Here is a 19,556-nt window from a genome sequence, read left to right on the forward strand (position 1 = left end):
GAGACCACGATCATCTCCTATAACTAGTTACTGTTATCCAAAAGTTGAGACCTAAATGATGTTATGGTGTTGTGTAAAAGCAAAAGAGGCAATCAGTAGTCACTGTTATATGGCATTCTTTTGTGTCTTTATTTCATGTTGTAAATGCTTGCTTTTAAATAGGAATTTTGGGGTGCCTGACTGGCTCAGTTGGAAGAGCATGTGACTCTTCCAGGGTCTTTCAGGGTCGTGTGTTTGAGTCCCATTTTGGGTGTAGAGATTACTTAAACTTAAAGAAAGGGATTTAAAGTTATGCATGTTTGTGTTTATCTTTTTTTTAATTTTTTTTAACGTTTATTTATTTTTGAGACAGAGACAGAGCATGAACGGGGGAGGGTCAGAGAGAGGGAGACACAGAATCTGAAACAGGCTCCAGGCTCTGAGCTGTCAGCACAGAGCCTGACGTGGGGCTCGAACTCACGGACTGCGAGATCGTGACCTGAGCCGAAGTCGGCTGCTTAACCGACTGAGCTACCTAGGCGCCCCTGTGTTTAACTTTTTGACTTTGAATTCTTTGTTAGAATGTTAGCTTGAAATGTCTTCATAGCATTATATGATACTCATTAAATTCATTCTCTGAATATGATATACATGATGATTTAGGTTTGGTGTATTTGAAGTATTTCCATTACAGGATTGGGATGTATGATACCCTCTTTTCTTGCATTTCTAATCATTTTCCCTTTTTCAAAAGCAAGGAGAATTTTTCCACACTCACCAGTATGTCTACTGCCTTGTACCTAATTTGCAAACTTTGTGGCAACTAGAATATTATTACAAAGAACATGTTTAATATCCTCTTCCTAAAAAATGCCTTTTTTTGTGGTTTAAAGAAATAGTATTAAAGATAGGAACATGAACCTTTGAGAATTTCCCTTTTACACTAAAGAAGTAACGAAAATGTAGGAAATATTAGCAAAGCCGTAATATTTTTCCTTTGGGATATATCCCTCCCTGTTTCCACTACTCATTCAGGCCAAAAGGCATTCCTCAGACTTTATTCCTGGCAGGAGAATTGAGGAAGTGGTGGTAGCCATGGTTGGCAGGGAAGCAGAAGCATGAAGGTATGTTTTTGAAAAGCAAATTTGTCAATGATAAATGGATTTTTCCAGCTCTGTGTATATGTACTTTTTTGAGTTTTGATTAAATATCAATGCATAAAGTGCTACTATTCATTGAGGAATATTCAGTAGTTGCATTCATATTACGGTGTTCTAAATATACTTGAAAAATTTCAGAGGGAGTATTTGGACAATATGGCATTATATTAGAAAAGATTCTTTAGTAGGAAATTAGTTCCTAAACTTTTGAAGTTAGATTGAAACAGGTATCTAGGTTGCTGCAGAAAAATAGCAAATCTAACATGAGAGCTAATTATATGTGTGTGTATAAATATATAGTGTTTAAATGTACAATATTGGTGAATATTCATTTATCTCTTATAAGTAGATTGTTAACTTTTTCATTATCTCTTATAAGTAGATTGTTAATTTCTTCTGACTACGAATTGTGTTTTTATCTAATTTTGAATCCTTGTGTCATGTACTATATGTTATACAGATTTTCAAGTGAAGATTGAATTAAACCTTAGGTTTTCTAGAAATTTAACCCTGCATTATAATTACATTATTAATATTCACATTAAAGGGCTGTATGTTGGAAGAGAAGTAGTTAATTTCCTCTAGTTGGCTTTGCGTTAATGAGAAATCTCAAGTTTGTATAGGATATCATTACCACATCTACTACGTGGCAAGTTGTACATTCCCTAACATTGACTTTTTTTATTTCTTTCAACATCCTGTGAGGCAGTTGGTGGTATTTTCATTTACTGAGGTTCCAGAATGGTTAAGTGACTTGCCTAAGTTCACTCAGCTAGTAAGTGGCAGAGCCTACTTTTGAATACAGTTCTTTCTGCCTGATTCCAGCGTACAGTACTTCTTTACATGGTGATACACTGCCTCCCAGTGGGCTGATTTATAGATTTCATAGTGATAATTTTTTTGGGGGAAAGAGAATAAAAGGAGACAATAATTGGGGTGCCTGGCTGGCCCAGTTGGTAGAGCATGCAACTATTCATCTTGAGGTCATGAGTTCAAGCCCCACGTTGGGCATGGAGCCTACTTAAAATAAATAATTTTTTTTTTAAAGAGACAGTAATCCTGAATTGTTGAGACTGAGGAGGAAGTTAAATTTCTCAAAGTAGCTAGGGAACTTTTGGAAATAAAGTAGGAGCAAGGCTTTTTTTTCTGCTTTGAGAATTAAAAATGCATGAATTTTTTTTAAATTCCAGTATAATTAACAGTGTTCTATTAGTTTCAGGTGTATAATATATTGACTCAACAATCTATACATTACCCGGTGCCCATCACAATAAGTGTACTCTTTTTTTTTTTAACGTTTATTCATTTTTGAGAGAGAGAGGTTGACAGAGTGTGAGTAGGGGAAGGGTAGGGAGAGGAGGAGATGCAGAATCTGAAGCAGGCTCCAGGCTCCAGGCTCCGAGCTGTCAGCACAGAGCCTGACATGGACCTCGACCTCACGAACCGTGAGATCATGACCTGAGCTGAAGTCCGATGCTTAGCCGACTGAGCCACCCAGGTGCCCCACAATAAGTGTACTCTTAATCCCCTTCACCTATTTCACCCATCCCCCTATCAACCTCCCCTCTGGTAACCATCTGTTCTCTATATTTAAGAGTCTATTTTTTAAAACTTTTATTTTTGAGGGGTGCCTGGGTGGCTCAGTCGGTTAAGCGTCCGACTTCGGCTCAGGTCATGATCTCACGGTCTGTGAGTTCGAGCCCCGCATCGGGCTCTGTGCTGACAGCTCAGAGCCTGGAGCCCGTTTCAGATTCTGTGTCTTCCTCTCTCTCTGACCCTCCCCTGCTCATGCTCTGTCTCTCTCTGTCTCAAAAAGAAATAAACGTTAAAAAAAGTTAAAAAAAAATAAAATAAAACTTTTATTTTTGAGAAAGTGAGAACATGAGTGAGGGAGGGTAGAGAGAGGGAGAGAGAATCCCAAGCAGGCTCTGGGCTGTCAGTGCAGAGCCCAAAGAGGGGTTCAGTCTCACAAACTGTGAGATCATGACTTGAGCTGAAATCAGGAGTTGGACGCTTAATGGACTGAGCCAGCTAGGTGCCCCTAAGAGTCTGGTTTTTTTTCGTTTGTCTCTTTTTTTCTTTGTTTTGTTTCTGAAATTTCACGTATGAGTGAAATCATGGTATTTGTCTTTTCTGACTGACTTCACTTAGCATTATATTCTCTAGATCCATGTTGTTGCAAATGGCAAGATTTCATTCTTTATGATTAGTATTTCATTGTGTGTGTGTACACACCACGTCTTTTTTTTTAAGAATTTACTTAATATTTAAAGTAATCTCTACACCCAATGTGGGGTTCAAACTTAACCCTGAGATGAAGAATCGCATGCTCCACTGATTGAGCCAGCCAGGTGCCCCTCTATCACATCTTTATCTGTTCATCTATTGATGGACACTTGGGTGCTTCCATATGTTGGCTATTTTAAATAAGACTGCAATAAACATAGGGGTGCATATTCCAATTAGTGTTTTTTTAAATGTTTATTTTTGAAAGAGAGAGGGTTTTTTTTAATGTTTCTTTTTGAGAGAGAGAGAGAAAGAGAGAGCATGTGTGCACATGCACAAGTGCGGGAGGGGCAGAGAGAGACAGGGACAGAGGATCCAGAGCAGACTCCATGCTTGACAGCAGCAAGCCCAATGTGGGGTTCAAACTCAGGAGCTGCGAGATACGACCTGAGCCGAAGTTGGATGGATGCTCAACTGACTGAGCCACCCAGCCACCCCTCTGATTAGTTTTTTTGTAATCTTTGGGTAAATACCCAGTAGTAGAATTATTGGATCATATGGCAATTCTATTCATTTTTTTGAGGAACCTCTATACTATTTTCCACAGTGGCTGCACCAGTTTGCATTCCTACCACCAATGATCAAGGATGCCTTTTTCTCTACATCCTTGCTAACACTTGCTGTTTCTTGTGTTTTTTAAACTAAACTCTACTCCTGATGTGGGGCTTGAACTCATGACCCCTAAGATCAAGAGTTACCTGCTCTACCGACTGAGCCAGCCAGGCACGCTGTTTCTTGTATTTTTGATTTTGGAGAAAGGCTTATTTTCTACCAGTAGTTGATAGAGGATAAATCATTCTTAGTCTGAAGTTACATGTGATGTTTCATATTTTATAATAAGTGTTGAATAGCACCTAGAAGAGCGTTGGATGGGGGGGAAGATGATAAAGTTTATTATATTGTATTTGTTTTAATCCTCAGTGAAATGACATCTGAATTAATTTTAAGAAATTAAACTTGCTATAAACTATGAAATAAAATGTTGTCTAAAGCATTGTTGGCACATATCTTACTGCTAGTGTTCCTACTAAAGGACAATAATACTAATAGGAAAAATCTGTTCAGGTAAATTGGTTTAAGTCCAGGCAACATTATAATGCCACTTTGTGGTAGTGTGTGTGTGTGTGTGTGTGTGTGTGTGTGTGTGTGTGGTGTTTTTTTTCTTCTTCTTCATTTTTTCCTGTCTCCATTTTCTGCTGCTTTTCCACTTCTGGTGTCTTTATGATTTCTAAAATTCAGCATGGGAAATGGAAACATTTTGATGATTTAAAAAAAAATTTATACTATTACTACTACTAACACTACATAACCAAATGCTGCGCACTGAGATAGAAATGATATCAGAAAGTAACCCATTTAATTCTCCCAACAACCCTGTGAAGTAGGTACTATTATTATTTCCTGTTTACAGTTGAGGAAACAGAGGTGCAGAGCAAAAATGTAAATTGCCCAAGGGCACTTACCTAGGAAGTGGTGGAGCTTTGATGTGAACTCAGGGAGTCGGGCTATAGAGTCCATGTTCTTAAGCACCATACTGCTGATTGGTTGACAGTAATGTGAAAGGTTTCCTCATCTTGGCTGCGATTTGTTTATTTATTTATTTATTTATTTATTTATTTATTTGGAGACGGAGATAGCACAAGTAGGGGAGGGGCAAAGAGAGAGAGAGAGAATCCCAAGCAGGCTCTGTGCCTCTAGTGAAGAGCCTGACACAGGGCTTGAACTCATGAAACTGGTGAGATCATAACCTGAGCCAAAATCAAGAGTGAGAAGCTTAACTGACTGAGCCACCCAGGCATCCCTTGGCTGTGTATTATTTTAAGTCATTTCTTTAGCTGTAGAGTGTTTCTTCATCCTCATAGGAATTTTAGGTGTCCACAGAGGATTGGACAAATTTCTGATTCTCAGGTTTCCCAGCTGTAAAAGAAGTAATGCTATCTGATTTATGTTATTATGGGGATTATATAACAGTACTTTTTCTGAGTGTTTCTGTGTGCCTGACAATATGCTGAGGGTTTTGCTGGTATGTAATAATTTCATTTATTGAGTACATTCCATGGGTCAGATATTTGATGTAATATACTACCTTTACTTATATGGTGTAGGGGATGTTATATACCCAGTTTACAGATTGGAAAACTGAGGCCTAAAGAAATTAAGTAATTTGCCCAAATAATTTGGTTCTTACCTCAAGGCCTTTGTATTTGCTGGTCCCTTTGTCTGGCTTGGTTCATTTCATCAGGACACATTTTGCTCAAGTAATTAGCCTTTCGGTGTAGCATTCCTTGGTCATGTTCTGTAAAGTAATATTCTTTGCCCCCCAGCATTCACTTTCCTCCTTACTCTGCTTTCTTTCTCTGTGTGGCTCTTTTCACCATCAAACACAACTTTACATGATTTGTCCCTTTTCTGCCTTCACTCCAGCACTTAGAACAGTGCTTGGGACATAGTAGGTTGTATAAATATTTGAGTGGATGCATTATGTGGTATTGTGAGATTATAGACTGCATTTGTGAGCTGATCCTAAATTAAACTGATTTAATCTTAATGGGCCAAGATGCCCATTCCCTGGAGTAAAGAAGTGCTGTGGCATGTGCTTGGGCCTGTTCTGGGGTGGGAGTAGGGAGATAGCAGAGTCTTTAGTAGTTTTAGAAACCTTTCTCATGAATTGCCTTCAATTCCAGGAGGAGTATGTGCACTCAGCTCAGTTTCTAGGTTCTGTGAAGCCTTTTATCTCTTAGTAGAGGTCTGCCTTCCAGCTTCTTCTTACGGTCTTAACTTTCAATCCCTCATTTTGCCTAAAGATTTGTTCATTGAGCTTTTATAGTGCATTTGTAATGAATGCAGTATGGAGCTAGATATGAAGTAAGGAGTTGGCTTCAGAGAGGAGGATTCCTAGCTTTGCCACTTACGATTTAGTAGGAGATAACATACATACACACATACGTACATATGAGTGTATGTTTAAAAAACCGTCATGTATTGAAACTTTCAATAATGATATTTTAGTTAATATTTTGATAGCACATAAGTCATTATTTTATGATGTTCTGGAATGCATACCTCTTTCTTTGTTTCTACTTCTTGAAAAATTTCTTGCAATAATTTATGTAGTTGGAACACAGTAGTGATAATATTGTACTGTGCTCTTGCATTTAAATGGTAGCTGATTTTGCAGAGAAAGAGATGAATTATATTTTAGATACTTCAACCTTAAGCTGATATTATGCAACTGGAGTTCAGTAGATAGAAGAACAGGAAATATATGTTAGGGATTCCTATGCATAGAGTACATTGGCTTTTAGAGGGGAGAACTTATAAACAGGAGCAGAGGGTCAGGGGTGAAAATTTCATTGTTAATTGGACAGGAGCAAGAAGTAGGACCATTGATACAGAGTGGTCAGGGAGATAGGAGAAAATCTAGGAAAATGTAGAATAAAATCTGTAAATATCTGAAATTTGAAAAGAATCCATTTCTCATCTGGGAGATGCTTTTAAATTGTATACAGTATAAAAACTTGTTCCAATTGTGTCAAGTTGAAATTCTCTTTAAAGCTGATATAATCAATGGTTATCCTCATGTAGATGGTTTTCTTTGTGGCATCTCTTGGGAGTTGGGTTCTTCTTGTACACTGGGTCCCAGGTTACCAAGAATAACACTAAGCTGTGAAGTGGTCTGGGACAAGAAGGGAGGGCATACCTGGCTTATTTCTTTCTAAAAATTCAGTGGAATTATTTTGTCTTTTTAAAAAATGTTTATTTTTGAGAGAGTGAGAGTGGGGGAGGGGTAGGGAGAGAGAATCTCAAAGCAGGCTCTGCACTGTCAGCACAGAGCCCGACATGGGGCTTGATGTCACAAACCGTGAGATCATGACCTGAGCTGAAATTAAGAGCCCGATGTTCAACCGACTAAGCCACCTGAGCACCTCTTGGAATTATTTTGTATGAAACATTTATGTTAGTGTGGATAATCAAAGAATTGATTGTTCTTGTATGTGAGCTATGATAGTTACGATTGGATATGTTGGAGTCGATTTTTAAAAAATTTTAAATGTTTATTATTGAGAGACAGAGACAGCATGAGCATGGGAGGGGCAGAGAGACAGGGAGACACAGAATCCAATGGAGGCTCCAGGCTCTGAGCCGTCAACACAGAGCCCGACACGGGGCTTGAACTCACCGCGAGATCATGACCTGAGCCAAAGTCAGACACTCAACCGACTGAGCCACCCAGGCACCACTGTTAAGAGTCTACTTTGAAAAGGAAAGCCTTTTTTTCTTTGTTCCCTCTGTGATTCTATGTGAAATAAAGTTTGTAGATAATCACTTCAGTTTTCTTCAAGTTTTTGGAAAAGCTATTTTGGGTAGAAATAATGCCAGGCTGAGTATCTTGTAGAATCTTCTCACTTTTCTGCTTCTTGGGATAACATTTCAAAGAAAAATTATTGATCTGAAAAACTACCCAAATTCTAATACTTATTACTTCATTCCAAAAATACTTTTTCTTGGTGAACTTACATTTTACCATTTTAAGTGTACAGTTCAGTGGCGTTAAGTACATTCACATTGTTGTGCAGGTATTACCACCATCCATCGCCAGTGTTATTTCATCACCCCATAATGAAACTCTGTACCCATGAAACAACTGCCTCAGACAGTCCCTGATAAACCAGTGCTCTCCTTTGTGTCTATGGATTTGACTATTCTAGGTACCTCATCTAAAGGGAAACGGAATATATGTCCTTTATGTGACTGACTTCTTTCACTTGTCATAATGTTTTCAAGCTTCCATCTATTTTGTAGGATGTGCCAGAATTTCCTTCCCAATTGAAGGTGAATAATATTCCATTGTGTATATATAACACATTTTGTTGATTCATCCATGATGGACATTTGGGTTGCTTCCACCTTTTGACTATTGGGAATAATGCTCCTGTGAATATGGGTGTACAGATACCTGTTTGAATCCTTACTTTCAGTTCCTTGGTTTATATACCCAGAAGTACAATTGCTCCACAAATATTTGAGTGTCTAGTATGTGGCAGGCACTGTGCTAAGCACTGGAGATAAAGCGGTGACCCTGGTCCCTGCCCTCAAAGAATTTAGTCTACTGTTGGTAAAAGATATTAAATCAGCAGTTAAAATTAAGTATATTAAGTGTTACAAAAGGACAAGTACAGAGTGCCATGTGTATGTTTTATATGGTTGTAGTAATGTATATATTATTAGTGAGAAGAATACATAATATCAAATGCTTTTCCATATTCCAGTATAATCCCTGCAGCACCCCGCTCCCCCACTCCCCCACCTACCACCACCTGGGAAACTTCATTTTTTCAAGTGTAAAAACTTAATGCCTGAGGGCGCCTAGGTGGCTCAGTCTGTTAAGCATCTGACTTTTGCTCAGGTCATGATCTCATCGTTTGTGAGTTCGAGGCCCATGTTGGGCTCTCTGCTGTTAGCGCAGAGCCCACTTTGGATCCTCTGTTTCCCTCTGTCTCTGCCCCTTGTGCGCATGCTTTCTCTTTAAAAAAATAAATAAACATTAAAAAAAAGTTAATGCCTGGAGTTTTTTACTATGATGTGAAGTAGGGCGGTTGTGATATTGTGATTTATAAGAAGTGTGTGTATGTATGTTTGGTCTTTGACCCCATTCCTGGCACAAAGCTCCTGAAATCCTTGGAATTTCCTAAGTGTTGAGAAAGAGTAACGTGTTTTTCATTATGTTAATGAGGTTACTTTTGGAAAGCACTTGGGGATGGGACTAGTTGGTTGCCAGTGGTGCCAACCTTGTGTTTTGACGTCTGGAACCTTCAGCTCCGCCCACCCCCCACGCCTCCCACCTCCCGCCTCCCACCTCCACGGAGTGGGGAAAGGGGCTGGAGATGGAATCCAGTCACCAGCTGGCCAATGATTTAATCAGTCTCCTGCCTCTGTAATGAGGCCTTCATAAAAACCCAAAAGGACAGGGCTCCAAGAGCTTTCAGGCTGGTGAATATGTGGAATTTCAGGGAATGGTGAGCTCTGAGTGGGCAGGGAAATATGTCCTTTCTCTGTACCTTCTTTTATGTGTCTCTTCATCTAGCAGTTCCTGGGAATTATATCCTTTTATAATAAACCGGTGATCTAGTAAGTACAGGATCTCTCTGAGTTCTGTGAGCTCCTCTAGCAAATTAACTGAACCCAGGGAGAGGGTCTTAGGAGCCTCTGATTTATAGCCAGTTAGCAGTACCGGTAACAACCTGGACTTGGAGCAGTCCTCTGAAGTCTAAGGACGTGGTCATGGGAATGCCCAGTCTGTAGCCCACTGTCAGAAGCACAGGTAACCTGGGTTTGCAACTGGGAGCAGAAGATGCTAGTCGGGCAGTGGTGGTGGGGGGGGGCAGTCCTGTAGGACCAAACCCTGAACCTGTGGAATTTGATGCTATCTTGCAGTAGATTAGTGTCAGAATTGAGTTGCATTGTATGACACCCAACTGGTATCTGGAGAATTACTGGGTGCTCTGTGAGAAGAAAAACACATTGGAATTGGGTCTCAGAACCAACTTATGTATACATACTTTTATCTTTTTTATGTTTATTTTTTATTTATTTTATTTTTTTAATGTTTATTTACTTTTTGAGATAGACAGAAGCACAAGTGGGGGAGGGGCAGAGAGAGAGAGGGAGACACAATCTGAAACAGGCTCCAGGCTCCGAGCCGTCAACACAGAGCCTGACAGGGGGCTCGAACTCACGGACCACGAGATCATGACCTGAGCTGAAGTTGGATGCTTAACCGACTGAGCCACCCAGGCACCCCTATTTTTTATTTTTATTTTTTTAATTTACATGTTTATTTTGAGAGAGAGAAGGGGAGGGGCAGAGAGATGAAAGAGAATCCCAAGCAGGTTCCACACTGTCAGCACAGAGTCTTGATTCCATGAACCCTGAGATCATGACCTGAGCCAAAACCAAGAGTTGGACACTTAACTGACTGAGCCACCCAGGTGCCCCATTTTCGTCTTTTTTTTTTTTTTAATTTTTAATGTTTATTTTTTAGAGAGAGAGAGAGAGCGTGTGCGAGCAGGGAAGAGTCAGAGAGAGAGATGGAGACACAGAATCTGAAGCAGGCTCCAGGCTCTGAGCTGTCAGCACAGAGCCTGATATGGGGCTTTGGGGCTTGAGCTCACGAACCGTGAGATCTTGACCTGAGCCGAGGTCGGACGGTCAACCGACTGAGCCACCCAGGCGCCCCACATTCAGCCTGTTTCTTGATAGTAATGATCATTTTTAGTTATGAGCAGGGTAGATAAATTAAAAATGGCTGTTAGACATTCTTTTTAAAAAATAATTACATGATTACATTTATGGTTATGTCAGATGGTGGTCCATATTCTACTTTCAGGAAGAAAGTCCATAGGCTTCCCTATTGAGAATTTGTCAGTGCCATGGCCTGGTGAAACCTATGGAAAAAGATACTCTTCTTTCTTTAGGATATCTGAGAATGTTCTTGACTATTTAACTTTTTTTTAAAAAACAGTTTCACCCTTTACTATTTTTTTTTAAAGTTTATCTATTTTGAGGGAGAGCGAGAGAGTCTGGCAGAGGGGCACAGAGAGAGAGATAGAGAGAGAGAGAGAGAGAGAGAGAGAGAGAATCCCAGGCAGGCCCCACACTGTCAGTGCAGAGCCCGAGGCGGGCTCAGTGTGGGGCTCGAGGCTCAAACTCACAAACCTTGAGATCACAACCAGAGCTGGGATAAAGAAATGCTAAACTGACTGAGCCACCCAGCTGCCCCTGGACTATTTAACTTTAGAGTTATTATTATTATTATTATTATTATTATTATTGTTAAATAGGCTCCACAGTGGGCATGGGGCTTGAACTCAGGACCCTGAGATCCAGACCTGAGCTGAGATCAAGAGTCAGATACTTAACCAACTGAGCCACCCAGGCACCCCTAACTTTTGAGTAAATAAAGATGCACTAGTAACTTAAAAAAATGTTTTTAACATTTATTTTTGAGAGACTGAGAGAGACAGAATATGAGCAGGGGATGGGTAGAGAGAGTGGGAGATACAGAATCTGGAGCAGGCTCCTGGCTGTCAGTAGAGAGCCTGACGCGGGGTTCGAATCCACGAACTTGCGAGATCATGACCTGAGCTGATGTTGGATGCTTAAACCACTGAGCCATCCAGGCGCCCCATCAACTTTTTTAAAGTAAGCTCTACGTCCAGTGTGGGGCTTGAACTCATGACCCCGAAATCAAGAATTGCTTGCTCTACCCACTGAGCCAGCCAGGCCATGCCTGCACTAGCAATTTTATAGTGAAACAGTTTGCAGGTCTGGGGAGAGAATTTTGGAGCAAATGGAAATACAGAATAGTTAATTTTCAGACGCTCTATAGATTGACTTATTTTAGTTAGATACATAAAATGTATTTATAGCTTTAGTTAAAATGATCCCCTCTCAACACAATCACCTTGTTTTATTTTCATGGTAGCTTTTACCACTGCTTGGTATTTTCTTGTTTCTTTGTGGTCTTTCTCCCCCCACTAGAATTTAAGCACTGTGAGAGCGGGGACTTTGTGGTTTAATGCTGTAACCTTTGTGGCTCTAAGTTGGTAGAGCATACACTTCTTTTTCTTTTTAGATGTTTATTTATCTTGAGAGAGAGAGTGAGTGCGCAAGTGAGCGTGAGAGCATGTGCGTGTGCTTGAAGCAGAGAGGCAGAGAAGGAGGGAGAGAGTCTTAAGCAGGCTCTGCACTGTCAACACAGAGCCCGACTCGGCTTGATCCCCTGAACAGTGAGATTATGACCCAAACTGAAATCACGAGTAAGATGCTCAGCTGACAGCCACGCAGGTACCCTGAGCACGCTACTCTTGATCTTGGGGTTGTGAGTTTGAGTCCCATTGGGCGTGGAGCCTACTTAGAAGAATAATATTACTTTATCTGGATACTGATAAAGTATTTAGAAGTAAATTCAGTCCTAGTTGTGAATGTAACTAAACTTCTGAACTTTCAGAAATCACTCAGGGTGTTTTGCTTTTTGTTTTAAATCTGAGAAGTGGAAAAAGTTTTGAGATCTGAGGAGCCTTGTCAGTATTACTATAAAATACAAGAGATTAGAGGTGAGGCTAAAAAAAGACTCCAGTCTCCAAAGTCCATTAAATAAATGTTGTGCTGTATGTAACTATGTCTGAGCTCATTATCTGAGTTATGACTATTAGCATATTTTCTTCTGATCAGTTTTATCTTCAAGTTAAGGTAAGCTTTTTCTGTTAAGCATCTGATTTGGTACATTTCCAAACTTAGCTTCTTTTGCAAGTTGCAGAAAAGAAATGTGAAAAAGGTGAGAAAAGAGTAGTTAGAAACTGTATTGCTTTTTTGCCATCATCTTGGAGGAGGATCAGGGGAGGGGAGTTATGTTTGCTTGCACTTTATTTTCCAGTGTTGAACATATTACCTAATATCAAATTCCAAATGTACTGCTCATTATGTGTGTTAATCAAGTGTAACAGTAGCGATGATTCCACCATAGTTTCAGTGCATTGTAGAGTTTATTATAGCGTTTTCAGTATGTCCTCATAATAATTCTTTAGAGGGGGGGAAGTCTTGTGGTATTTATGCAAATACTTTACACATGAGGAGTTAGCCTTTCACAGGTGCCAAACATGGCCCAAGGTCACACAACTAAAATTGGTAAAATAAACTCTAGAATATACATCTTGTTTCCTGGTTTCGTGTTCTTTAGAACCATAGAATTTTAGATCAGGAAGAAGTTTTAAATACTCTTAATCTCATATATATATAAATTATGAAATAATTTAGCATTACAAAGCTAATGTGCCAGTATTCCAACCCAGCTCTCATCCTCAGATTGGTTCTGTATTGTTTCTAATCTTCCATGTCTTTGATCTTGGAGATATGTATGCTACTGAATGAATTGACTAGCTGATAGCAAAGGTATTTGGGTTTCTTAATAGTTTTCTGGTTCATGTGTATACTTGTAATGGTGAATGGCTTCCAAAAATATTTGAATGTATTTTGAGGCATCTTGGAATAGTGGAAAGAACATAAGCCTTCGAGCAAAGCAAACTTGTTGGAATCTTAGGACTCCTTTCCTCAACTGTTTGACCTTGTGGAAATTACCTAACAACTTTGTTTTTTCATCTGTAAAATGGACAGGATATCACCTACCTTAAAATAAAGATAGCGTATTATGTTAAGTTTCTGACACGTGGGATATACTCTGTTAACATTACTTTACAAAATGTCACATACAAAACTTTTACAGTATAGAAAGGAACAGCTAAGATGAAAAAACAAATTTGGGGGCACCTGGCTGACTGAGTTGGGAGAGCATGTGATGCTTGATCTTGAGGTTGTGAGGTTGAGCCCCACATTGGGTATAGAGATTACTTAAATAAAACAAAATTTGGGAATGCATTTATAGCAAATACGACCAAAGGTTTTATATTAGAATTCATACAAATTGATATAAACAACTATTGTCATCTTAAATGTTAGTGGACTTGAAGGTTTTAATAATATTACTACCATTTACTGAGTCTTACTTAGTGAAGTGCTTGACAGCTGTCACTTTAAATCCTTAGGCAGTAACCATGCAAAGAATAGGTGCAAATCTCCCATTTTACAGATAGCCAAAAATCGTAAAAATGTACCTTGTCTCTAATCAAGAGCCCTGGAATAAATGTTGATCTACTTGGATCTAATAATGAGAAAATCAGGAATAATTCAGCATAAATCTATATGTATATAGGAAGCAGTGTTATAATGAAATAGTGGAGTCAATCTTAATGTCTAACAATAAATAAATAGGTTATAGGACATCATATCTGGTGGAATTTCATGAAAACATTAGTTTTTATTATGAATATCACAGAGGTGGTAGAAGTGCATATATAGATGGAAAATTATGCACTATTAATCCACTCTGTGTTTACAGTTTTGAAAAGATTTACATCTAGGCATTTATGCACACATATATAGACAAAGCCTGGAAAGAAAAATGAAAATAAGTGATTTATCAGGGTAATGGATGCTTTGTGATTGTTCTGAGTTTCTTAAAGGTAATTTTGTGTGTAATTTTGTGGAAACCAAGGTAATAATGCTTCCTGTGTAGTGTACATTGAAGAACATTGCCCTTAAACTATCAGGGGACTTGACCTCGAGGACATGGTCCAATATACTGTATCTTCTACCTTTGGGGGACTTTAATACTCTCAACTACTGGTGTTTTACTTTTTTCTTCCAGTAGACTTTCAGCACACATTATCAGTCAACCTATTGTATTTTACCGTGGAGTTTCAGTGTTATACTTCTTGAAAATCATAGCTACAATAAGTAGACCTACATATATTATATAACTATTTTTTCCCTTAATGGATTTATTTGAGATTCTTCAACTTCTTGGTGAGATGAAAGAAGCATGCTTATTTAAGCCCCAGATATATGTCTGTCCCACTGCAGTATTATGAGGGAAACCATCCATTGTAATCTTCTATGCCCATTGCCTTTTGTGGAGCTTGTCTTGTCAATCAGCAAAGCAAATAACTTCACTGCTCTCTGCCTCCCAAATTACTTCATATATTTTATGGTTGATATATTTTATGGTATGTGTGTTCTTTTCTGTTTCATTGCTTCCGTAAAAAAGACTGGTTGAGGTGTTAGTTTTGATTCCTTCTCTTTTTCCATTCATCTGTACTACAAGACACAGTGCACCATTGATTCTTGTATTTCTCATTTATATACTGATTTTAAAAGAAGCTTGTTAGAATTTACTTGTGTAAGGGGTGCCTGGGTGGCTTAGTCAGTTGAGTGTCCGACTTCAGCTCAGGTCATGATCTCATGGTTTGTGAGTTCGAGCCCTGCATTGGGCTCTGTGCTGACAGCTCAGAGGTTGGAGCCTGGAGCCTGCTTCTGATTCTGTGTCTCCTTCTCTCTCTGCACCCCCCCCCCCCCAACTTGTGTTCTGTCTCTCTCTGTCTATCAAAAATAAATAAATGTAAAAAAAAAATTAAAAAAAAAAGATTTTACTTCTGTAAATAGTATGATGGTCATGGCGGTTTGAGAACTTACCAGAATCCTTTTTCAGTTGTTTGCACTTGTGTTCCAGTTAAGGGTATTACTGTTAAATTGATATCCCCTGCCTTTCCCCAATGTGTATGCTTGTGCATGCACCCCTCTGATTGGTTTTAAATTTTTTTAAGTTGATTTATTTATTTTGAGAGAGAGAGAGAGAGAGAGAGAGAGTGTGTGTGTGTGTGCGCGCGCGCAGGGGAGGGGCAGAGAGAGAGGGGGAGAGAGAATCCCAAACCAATTCCAAGCTCTCAGGGTGGATTTGTTTTAAATTAATATTTAGGGAGCAGTGCCTGGGTGGCTCAGTGGGTTAAGCATCCAACTCTTGATTTCAACTCAGGTCATGATCTCACTTCCTAAGTTCCAGCCCTGCATTGGGATCTGTGCTGACAGCATGGAGCCTGCTTGGGAATCTCTCTCTCCCTCTCTCTCTGCCCCTCCCCTACACATGGGTACATACTCTTTCTCAAAATAAATAAATAAACATTTAAAAAAATGATTTCAGGGAGTGAAATCATTGAGAGTTCTCTGTACTGTGATTCTTTGGAATGTTCATATTTCTTGTATCATGTATTTTACACAACCATTGTTTGGAAAATTTACAGGTTGTGTTGTATGGTCTTCATGTCTTCCAAGGATTTAAGAAGCATTTTTAAAATGTTTAGAGCAAATTACTTTGAAAGAAGGAGTAACTGTTGTATAAAAATAATGATATCTACCCATGGTAAAAATTCAGTACAAAAGAGGCGTAACGTGAAAAATTCCAAAGTCACCATTCCCAGTTTCAGAAGTAACCACTGCTAATAGTTTCTTTGGATCCTTCTAGAAATTTTGTTAAGCATAAACAAATTGGATCATATTTGAAAATTGTGGTCTATGGGGTACCTGGGTGGCTCAGTCGGTGGAGCATGCAACTCTTGATCTCAGGGTTGTGAGTTCAAGCCCCACATTGGGTGTAGAGATTATTTAAAAATAAAATCTTGGGGGGTCCTGGGTGGCTCAGTCAGTTAAGCGTCTGACTTCAGCTCAGGTCACGATCTCATGCCTCATGAGTTCGAGCCCCACGTTAGGTTCTGTGCTGACAGCTCAGAGCCCGGACCCTGCTTCAGATTCTGTGTCTCCCTCTCTCTCTGCCCCTCCCCCCCTCAAAAATAACTAAACATTAAAATAATGTTTAAAAAAAAGTCTTAAAAGGAAACATATGTATTGGTCTGTAATTTGTTCTTTCTACTTGATGACACTATCCTAACATTTAATAATATCAGCACATTTTTTAGCAGTATATGCTTTATGAATTAATTATCCATCATGGCTTTTAAAAATGCACATTTTTTTCTGGGAGTACATGTAATTTAGTGTTTTTTTTTCTTCCAGAAAAAGTGGTATTGTATTATTCTCTATACTAAGTTCGCCTAAACAATTTTTGTTGTATGGGAAGTTCATGGGGATGTGATTTAGGGCATACCTTATTCCCAGAAAAGAACTTTATTATAATGGTGTCTTTTCAGTGTGAATTGTGTATAAGATGCAGTTTTTGTCCTCAAAGAGTCCACAGTCTGAATACAGAAGGTAGCTAAGGAAACAAAAACATTAAAATATAGGATCATTATTGTAATGATGGAAACTTGTGTAAAGTTTAGGAATAGAAAGAGGTAGTGATTATCTGGAAAAGTTCAGGGAGTGTGCCTTACCATAGTGATTGAGATTCAGTAGAAGTTTATCAGGGCATTCCAAACCAGCCAGCCATCCCCCTCTCCCCCTCTCCCCCTCTGCTTACACATTGTAGTAGTATCCAACTGCTGTTAGTTCCCTTAAACATACCACGCCGTTTGATGCCTACATGTTTCTTTGCTTGAGCTTTTTAATGCCTAGAATATTCCTGCACCCACTTGCCAGCATAACTGTATATGTCCTTCCAGATTTAGATTGGGGTCACATGGGAACCATATCTGAGCTCCTTTTTCCTAGTTAAGAGCCACTTCTTTGTGCCCTGGGGCTTCCTATGCATATTTATGCCAGTGTACTTTCAGTATACTCAATTGTGTAATTGCTTGGGTGACACCTTCACTGTACTGTAAAACTCATTTGCAGGTGTGTGTGTGTGTGTGTGTGTGTGTGTGTGTGTGTGTGTGACTGTTTTATGCATCCCCCCATATTTTATTATGAAAAATTTACAATATACATAATTGTACAGTGATCACCCGTATATCCATCACTTAGATTCTGTCTTTAACATTTTGCTATAATTGCTTTGTCAGATACCATCCATCTAGCCACTGCTCCCTTCTATCCATTGATGACCTTTTTTTGGGTGGGATTTCAAAGTAAGTTGTAGGGGCACCTGAGTGGCCCAGTCAGTTAAGCATCCGACTTCAGCTCAGGTCATGATCTCATGGTTCGTGGGTTCGAGCCCTGCATGGGGCTCTGTGCTGACAGCTCAGAGCCTGGAGCCTGCTTCAGATTCTGTGTCCCCCTCTCTCTCTGCCCCTCCCCTGCTCGCTCACTCGCTGTCTCTCTCGCTCTCTCTCTCTCTCTCTCTCTCTCTCTCTCTCTCAAAAATAAATAAACATCAAAGTAAGTTGTAGACATTAGTACCTTTCTACCCCTAAAGACTTCAGCATTATGGTCATTAAATGGAGTCCGTGTTTTATTTTCATCCTTTTTTTACATTTTGAGAATTGTACCTGTTATTTTTATCAGAGCTGTCACAGTGCTAATACAGAGGTGCTTAGTATTTGAATTGAAATCCTTAATTTTGTGCATTTAACTATAAGTATATTGCACTTGAAAGGAGCGATTTATTAAGGGCTGGAGTAGAGAGAATTTCATAGAACAAGGGTAATTATTATGATTATTAGAATAATTTATAATTTAAAGGCTGAAATAAATGCTAGGTAAATAGAAAAGGGTAATTAGGAAATGGATTTGGGGATAGAGTGGGGAGGACTAGCGAGGTTTGAGAGGATGCCAGGAGCTGATGTTAGAAGCTAGGGTTTTAATTGGGCTTTACAGAATGGTTCTAGGTTGAGCAGAAGAGGGTGGTTATGGTTACAGACTGGAGAAACAGAGATGGGAATGAATAACTTTCATGGAATAATGAGACCAGCATTGTAATTGGGATTATAGGTTTGTTTTCAATAATAAAAACATTAGTTTCTGGTCTTTGCCGGATCTTCTCAAGATTGGGAAGTGGCTTGTGTAACAAGTGCTCAGAGATTATCTTGTATTTTTCTTAAACTCACAGCTTAAAAAATAAACTCTTTTTATCTGATACTTTTTTTCAATTAAGTAAGCTTCTGTCTTGGGTTGTTCAGACTTCAAAAAACAGGCAGCGTCTGGTATTTCCATAGAATATAGAAATTGGAAGGAGGAAGATCCCAGTGGCAAATGAAGCCTATATGGAATAAACTTCTGGAGATTTACAATCTTGATTAACTTAAATTTGGGCAATATCTTATAGAAAAGACCTATTTCCTTCTTGTGGAAAGAAGAGTGGTGTGGTGACCACCGGTGGCTTCGACTCGGGGAAGCTTCTTAAGGACATTTTGGGGAAGTGCATTGAGCTGTGGGTTTCTGGCATTTGAGTGAGTAAGGTTCAGATGATTAAGTGGCCCAAGGCAGGAAAGGGGAAGTGTGTTTGTTTCTCTTCCCAACTACTCATGCCTTCTCAGTCTCTATAACTGGGTCGTTTTGTATATTAGAGGTTGCAGATTCTATGGCTTACAGCAGCTTTTCTTAAAGTGTGATATGATCTGTGTAGGGGATTTATGAATAATACAGATACCTGAGACTTTAATACAGATTTACTGAAGAAGTCTCTTGGTGTGGGTCCTGTGACATTGCATTTTAATAAGCATTTTATATGATTCTTACGCAGTTGGAATTTAAGAGAATCACTCTTATACGTAGACTTTTCCATTATTTATTTATTAAGTGATCACCTGTAGATACTATGGTGGGGCTACTGCTCCCCTTCAGAAAAGTACAATTATAGGTGGCAAATGCCTATTTGCTTTATAATATGATTGATGGTAAAATGCAGCT

At 39.1% G+C, this 19,556-nt stretch overlaps 1 protein-coding gene across 8 annotated transcripts in view; it reads left to right on the forward strand.

The window, feature by feature from the left end:
• Window positions 1-19,556, forward strand: part of STAG2 (stromal antigen 2) — a 137,389-nt gene that overhangs the window by 11,822 nt on the left and 106,011 nt on the right. The window lies entirely within an intron of this gene.

Source organism: Acinonyx jubatus, chromosome X (assembly GCF_027475565.1).
Source record: "Acinonyx jubatus isolate Ajub_Pintada_27869175 chromosome X, VMU_Ajub_asm_v1.0, whole genome shotgun sequence".
Classification (NCBI taxonomy): domain Eukaryota; kingdom Metazoa; phylum Chordata; class Mammalia; order Carnivora; family Felidae; genus Acinonyx; species Acinonyx jubatus.